This window comes from Wasmannia auropunctata, unplaced genomic scaffold, assembly GCF_000956235.1.
Source record: "Wasmannia auropunctata unplaced genomic scaffold, wasmannia.A_1.0 LD334196.1, whole genome shotgun sequence".
Lineage (NCBI taxonomy): Eukaryota > Metazoa > Arthropoda > Insecta > Hymenoptera > Formicidae > Wasmannia > Wasmannia auropunctata.
This window is the reverse complement of record NW_012028694.1, coordinates 810,374-817,895: the sequence shown is the minus strand read 5'-3', so window position 1 is coordinate 817,895 and position 7,522 is coordinate 810,374. Positions and strand designations below refer to the sequence as shown.

The following is a 7,522-nucleotide window of genomic DNA, read 5'->3' as shown; positions in this document are numbered from 1 at the left end:
CCAGCCCGCTCAGAGATGTGTATAAGAGACAGCATATATATAATACATTTTATACTCAAAGAAGAGATAAATCTAAATATTTTAAATTACAAAATTGTTGAAAATGCCCAATAGCGTGACGTGATTAAGATAATATTAAATTGTTGTATCCTCTCTCTCTCTCTCTCTCTCTCTCTCTCTCTCTCTCTCTCTACAAATTTCAAGCCAAGACAATTTATTAATAGTTTAATTTTTAATTTTTAATATAAACCGCAATTAGTAGCAACTATTCAATTTAATATTATAATTTTCTAGTGTCTAGTAAACTTTTTTGTAAATGGTATTGATGTGTTATGTATATATATTATTGACATAATTATATAATATATTTTACATAATTACATAGTTAAATAAATATACAATTTGATAGTGAATCGTGATATTATTGTATGTATTTGATTTCGATTGTTTGTGGCTATATTGTGGTATACACATCGGTTTTGTATCATATTTCCGTTTCCTGGTTGCAGCTGTGACATGCTATGACTGGTTGCTCTGACTTGCTGGTGAAACTCTGTGTTACGTATATGATTTGAATTTCCTAAATAAAGAGAGTTTTTCTTGAAATAAAAGCTAATATTATAACAAAGAAAACGTGGAATATGCTTCAAAAATTGTAGAATATACATTTTTTGGCAGTGTTTTTTTATTATAAATAGATAAAAGAATTAATCGATTCGTTTCACAAGCTACGATATCGATAACAATCCCTGGAATGTAGTATCGTATTTACAATTGTAACAACATAAAATGTAAATGTTACAATGTGCATCATGCATTTGTAATGATTTCTGGTTTGCAAAATTCTGCAATTTAATTTTCAGTTATAACGTATACATTTATAACTGTAATGTGCAATAGCAAATGTATACTTCGAATACGCAACCCATGAATTTGTGTCTCGGTGAGAGCCGAGACCTATTTTGCGTGGTCGATTGCTGACGTCATAGCTGTACTGTATGCACGTATAAGAACATATACTCGCTTATAACGCGATGAAACGATGAATGAGCGAATGTACATATATACATTCAAATGGATGTTTTCATTTTCAAAGTTTTGCAAAATATTCCATAAGCACAGGGTATAATATTGTTACGAATTTTCGCTAGAGGGGTCATGCGATCTGTTTGTAGTACACAGCGAAATTCAATAATTCAATACCAGTATTGGATGGTAAACACAGAAGTACACTTGTCGTTGCAAAACTTTGAAATATTAAATGAAACGATACGATCAATAGAAAATAATAGCGAACGAGTAATTGCTTCTTCTTCTCACCGTGTTATCATTGTGAAACGGTGCAATATGCAGCCGGTGCATGCATGTAATTCAACCTTATCGGATTTAACCACCTGTGCGTAATGGTACCTGCTGCAGGCAGTATTCGATTATCTATCTGCAAATTCTATGTATCTACAAGCGCAATTAATCATCACCGCCAAATATAAAGCACGTGACGAATTGACGTCATGGGAATCTCCTAATGCTGAAACAAACAGTTGCAATCTCTCACCGCCGCTGTTTTGGCAAGAGTTTGGGACACGCCGACGTCTCTTACTACCACTATTGCTGTCTTTTACGCAACGGTCCATTTTCGAACGCGGGTATTTATAGATCATGTACCTTACTTACAATCATCTTCGGCTGCAGTGCGGCAATTGTCAAGCGCACATAATAGAATATTTACCGGGTATGGATATAAAATCTAAACTTCGGACTTACGAAATCACTGTGCGTAAAGATATCGGCGCCTCTATTATGTAAGCAAACGTGAAGCAACCGCAAAATAACAAAGTCACGATGTGGAAAAAGACGAGCGTTAACGCGAAACTTGAAGCTGATGCAATCGCGGGATGTAACGATCAATAAGCTACAAATTTAATGCTGCTCGCATAAGTGTATATTGCTATATACTTTGACGCGTGAAATCTCACGTTGCATTTCATAAAAAAAATTTATACTCGTGCAACGAGATAAGAACAAATTTTATGTTCTTTTTTTACATCGGAAAATAAAACATTGTATCAATAAATGTAGGCACGTGTGATGTGTGCGCGCACGTAGAACTGAGAATAAACTTGTGTTACTATATGTTGTTATTATAATGTACAAATCTCGAGTAAAACGACAATTTATTACATTTTCTAATGTAGTTTTTAAATATTTTCAAATTTTGATGATAAATCAATTATGATAATTATCTATATCTACCAACATCCTAGTCCAAATGTTTCATTGATACTGCAACGAATAGTATGTAAACTTTATCACGGAGCTAATATTAGTTACGCAAGGGTGATTCACAACTTGCCAAATCCAATCTCCATAATTCTACAATTATATTATGGAAATATAACTTTCGCTGAAAGTGGATTACGTGATTGAGAGTCTGTTCGCATCCTCTACTTCGCTCGCGAAATTTCGCGCGCTACTAAATGCGCACGTTAATTAAATAATCCGGTTATCCGCACTGAGCATTCTGTACATTGTTGCGACAACAGATTTTCCATGTTGAATGAATCTCGTAAAACTCAGCATCAGCAACATCAGTACGAATATCACGAAATTTCGGAAACGTGTCAATCATTCGCGAAATTGCGGTGTCGAAAAGGAGAAACCGCGAATGAAACGAAGAACAACGAAATTTGGCGAATTTACAGACCCCAGCCACTCCATTCCGCTCGCCAAACGTTTCCTAACTCGTATCAATCTCCATTACTATATACCTACTATATAACTCGGCACAGTTGGGGCGGGCGCTGAGACGCGAGTTACTTTCCACTTTAGACGCGCGTTTTAGGTTTCGCGAACAATGCAGCCGTTATCCTTGAGGCGCGTTTGCGCGTCATTTGCGATGCAAGCGCTCTGAATCTTTCGAATTTTTCTCAACCCAGAATACACAATAATCTCACATTTTTAAGCATTGGCCATATCCCAAGAATTCTCAAGCAAGAAGAAGCTGAAGTAAACAATTTGACATTTCGTTCCTGAATAAAAAACTATCGAATATAAAAAAACATTCACAAAAAATCAATAATATGCAATTAATTGAGAATACGATGTTTTTCACTTTTACCCTGATTCATTTTTATTTAAATATTTTTTTCTACATTTTAAAGCATGTGCGATCGTGATTCAAAAAAAGAAAAATATATATATAAATAGAAAAACTGTAAACATCGAAAAACAAATAGTAATAATAACAATGTTAATCACAGTACTTAACAAGTGAAATTATTTTGCAGTAGTACGTGACAATAATTACGAATTCCTTATCAGAGATAAATTGAAAGCTAATAATGAATCAATGAAGATTTAATGAGATCATGTAATTAATTAGTTTGCGTATGCATACATATAAGTGATACAAGTAGATGCAAAACGATATCAGCTGTTTGACAAATAAATAAAGTCTGATACGTATTTGTAGACACTTGTATCTACTCATGTCATTTGTGTACAAAAGGTAAGCGATTACGTACTCTTTATTCGCTCAATCTTTATTAATTTATCATGTTCTTGCTGTCTCTTTTTATCTCTGATAACAAATTATCACCTAGAATCACGTGCTACGATTTACTCAAACGCATGACAAATTGACGCGTTGACACGTTTTTCTTGCTGTTCATTTACGCCATGACTATGTCAACATTATTAATTGCCTATACGACGATAGTCTTTCTTGTAAAATTCCACTCACAATCCGTTATGAGTTTACCTTCTTTTATAAATATATTTTCTAAATAAAATTTTTCTAAAAAGGAAATTATATCTCTGTTAGGAAAATAATTTAATATTATTTTAGTTTTAGAGGCACCAAAATAAATAAAATAAAATAAATACGTATGAATTATTCTCTTTTTAATTAAAAGTTTGTAACTAATTAGAATAAATAAAAAACATTATTTAAATAATTTTCAAATAATTTTTAATCGGAAATAAATAACTCTCGTTTTTTAACACTCATATTAAAAATAGAATTAATGAATGCTAGGGAAAAATTGGCTAAAATGTTACAGCTCCGAATAGAATATATGAATGTGCAGTCTATACCTGAAGATGCGTTGGCCGATTTAGCACCGCGAGAAATAAAGTTCCGCGATTCACTTCAACGAGCTCGTACAATGAGACAAAAAGAAACTGATAAGCAGTCACGTAGCTGTGAGAATTCACTATTGACAATAACTATTATAACTATTTTAGAACTAACTATTTTAATCTCACAGTATATTTTGATTCTGTTCCCGCACGGATGGATATAATCCATCGAAGAAAAATTGTTCTCCGAATAATTTCTAACGACTATCACTATTCGATCAATCGTAAAAATAAATCTCTTTTCGAGATACAGATTAATTACACGCATGTACCATTGCTTTCGTATTATTCCGTTGTATTCATGCGACGAGTAAACCAACAATTAAACACAATACAAATATCAAATCACAATAAAAATATTAAAAATTAAAATTTTTTTAATTAAAAAAAAAATATATATATATTACATAAATTTAATAAATTAGTATTGTAAGAAAAGTAATTTTGTTATTACATTTTGATGAAAATCAATCATAAAATATCATCAATTTCGCAAAGATTGAGTCATTTAGATATGTCTGTAAAAATAGCAACACATGACTGATAAGTATTGACGTAATACACAGTTCTGAAAATAAAGTTATTTGTCGTATATATATATATATATATATATATATATATATACACAATTAAACATTTGATATTGCTAATCTATCAATCAGCCATTCTGCATTCGGTGTCAACAATGGACGCGCGCTAGTCACGATAGCTACTGACTGATACTTTTTAAATGTAGCAGCCATGCTGTGTGGACTTCCCAGTATTACGTCGGCGGCTGACCACGTCGCATGGACTGTGAATTCACTTCGAAATCGGATTCAGCCGATCTGCGAAACGTACGGAACTTCAAAGTGCTGTGTACGAACTCGTGAACATCGTATGGTGATTGACTGACGACCATAGATTTTCCACGTCTCATCCTCTATCTCGATCGGGAAACTGATCGAGTTACCTTGATCGGAGAACGCGGGAGCCTTTCGTAATTTTACTTATTCGTCGACAAACAATCGTGAAGCCGGCATCTTTGTGTCCATAAGTGCTGCTGAATCACCCAAATTATCATCGTGACAAAATAATATAATGCTATACGAAATAATGCTTACGTAATAGTAATATTATCAGACGAAGTGAAAGGAAACGCGTCCCGACCTTGGCAGACAACACACAATACCCAGAATGTGGATAACGCAAATATTCCATCCGAAATCATCAAATATGTAACATTACAGCCTACAGGTATATATGCAAATTTTGTATCAATAAAAACGGGTTCCATATAAATTAATGGAAATTTTATAACACTCCGATTTCACCTCAGAGAGATTTTGAGAAATCCTCGTTTATTTAAGGTAGAATTTAATGGCTTAATTCAAATGCATAATAATTTATGCATTTTAGAAATTGCATCTGAGTTTACAAACTTTTCGACAGCAAGTTTCCGCGTAAAAGGCAAAAGATAAAACTTGTAATTTTGCACTTGTGGAAAAACTTTTCATTATAATATTAAATAAGCGTTAGAAACGTTGGACAACAGCAGAAAAACGAAATTGAACTTATTTCTCTTCCGAATCATCTAGACCATCTTTTCCAAATTGGTTCATTGAAAAAGTCTTGCAGAGCTGTTAATAATAACACTCAGCAATATAATAATTTTGACAATATGTAATTAATTTTACTATGCTCCTCACCTTCTATGTAAATCATAAAAGAAGAACGAGAAGAATATTCGTTCGCTTCGCTTTCTGATAAAATAAAATAAATAAAAATTCCATTGACAATTTATGTTACATTGACATAAAATTCCATAAATGATAACTATAAATCTATAAATAATTCTTTGAAAATTTAAACTGTAAGTTTTCATCGTCAACAATACATACTAAGATATTAGTTTCTGCCTAGTAATGTTACCAGATTAGCAGTAGTTAGCAGTTCCTTACGCAACTATGTTTGCCGTCATGAGCAATACGTAATGTACTACGCTATTACTTTGCAACACTTTTTATGCAAACTCGAGATTGTGATAATTGTCAGAAGCACACACGTTGCTTAATAATTTACAATATACGTCTATCTATATGATAATTTCAATGTTAACGAATGAAACAGTTTCAAAGATATAACAATTTTAATTAAAGAAATTACGCAACGGATAAATGGGCGAAATCTCTACATTCAATCGAAACGTTTCATATATCAACACATTTTGAAAACATATTTCAAAATAATGCTATATATTTACTATTTTTTTCCATTACTGAATATACATGCACGAGAATTGCATTGTAATTGCATTATATATTTTTATATCGAGGTCATTATATTTTAAGTTATAATTCACTGGCTGAGAGCCGAAATGTATATGAGTTTCATTATAATTGCAAATCTGTTCGATCGCCGGATATGAATTCATTCAAGGAAATGCTTGGATATTACCCATTTAGCATCAGAAACGCGATCAGACTATGGGTGTATTTGAAAACGCTGTGATTATTCGTATCACGATCGTGCATTTTTATCGAAAATATCCGAGCAGCATCAAGAAGAGTCGATGTGTCCATTGATCTAACTGCTCGACCAATTTTTTGTCTCAAATAAGAAAACCAATAAGAAAACTTACATAACGCTTTACAAAATTACTGTAAAAACATCATCAAAGGCGGAAAGAAAGAATGAATCAGTCATAAAGCTGTTTTTTTTCAGCGCACACTTACACGCTAACTTTGATATTTTTTGCATATTATATATGCGTATACATTTATACACAGGTAATATCGTGATATCGCACACTTTATGGACAAACTTGAAGGGTACTAATTAAATTAAGTGATTTATAGACGCAATAGGTTTTTGTTGGCATAAATTTACCTATAAATACAATAATTGTTAGGCAAATAAATAGGTAAGAGCATGCAAAGATCTCCAAAGAATTAATCGTGCGATTGTGCAACGCACGGAACAAAGGCCGACCTTTGGTAAATGTATCGACCTTGCTTTTAAATACTGTAATTCAATCGTTCATGTAGCTTAAGATAGTTATGCTACTTGTTCTCGCATGCGAGAGTGTTTTGCCAAATGATAAAAATAATCCCAGTATAAAAATAATCCGGCAGCGAGGTCCATGTTCGAATGAAGATTTAAGCGTGCTCACACGCAGGAGTAGACTGTCTTTTAATAACCGCGTCTCCGTCTATCTCCGTTTTTTCCCGGACGCAGCTGCACATCAGACTGCGGATACGTGGAGGAAGAAGAGAGAAGGAAAGACGAAAGACTAGTCGAAGTGGGTATCTTCTTGCAAAACTTTCCGCAATAATCCGGCGCAAAAAACGCGCAGCATCTGACGCTGTCAAAAAGTCCCTAATGCGAATTGGGGGGGGGGGGG

General features: G+C 33.3%; 1 protein-coding gene across 3 annotated transcripts in view; it reads left to right on the top strand.

Annotated features, from left to right (window-relative positions):
* LOC105459382 (sodium-coupled monocarboxylate transporter 1) overlaps nucleotides 1-7,522 on the top strand; it is a 47,486-nt gene that overhangs the window by 13,902 nt on the left and 26,062 nt on the right. Inside the window, exon 2 of one of the 3 annotated variants that reach the window (XM_011705336.1) lies at nucleotides 4,877-5,376. The exons of 1 other annotated variant lie outside the window; for it this stretch is intronic. The gene's annotated coding sequence lies outside the window, so the exon portion shown is untranslated. Of the gene's footprint in view, nucleotides 1-4,810; nucleotides 5,377-7,522 lie in introns of those variants that run through there. One more of the 3 variants, XM_011705337.1, reaches the window with a different exon arrangement.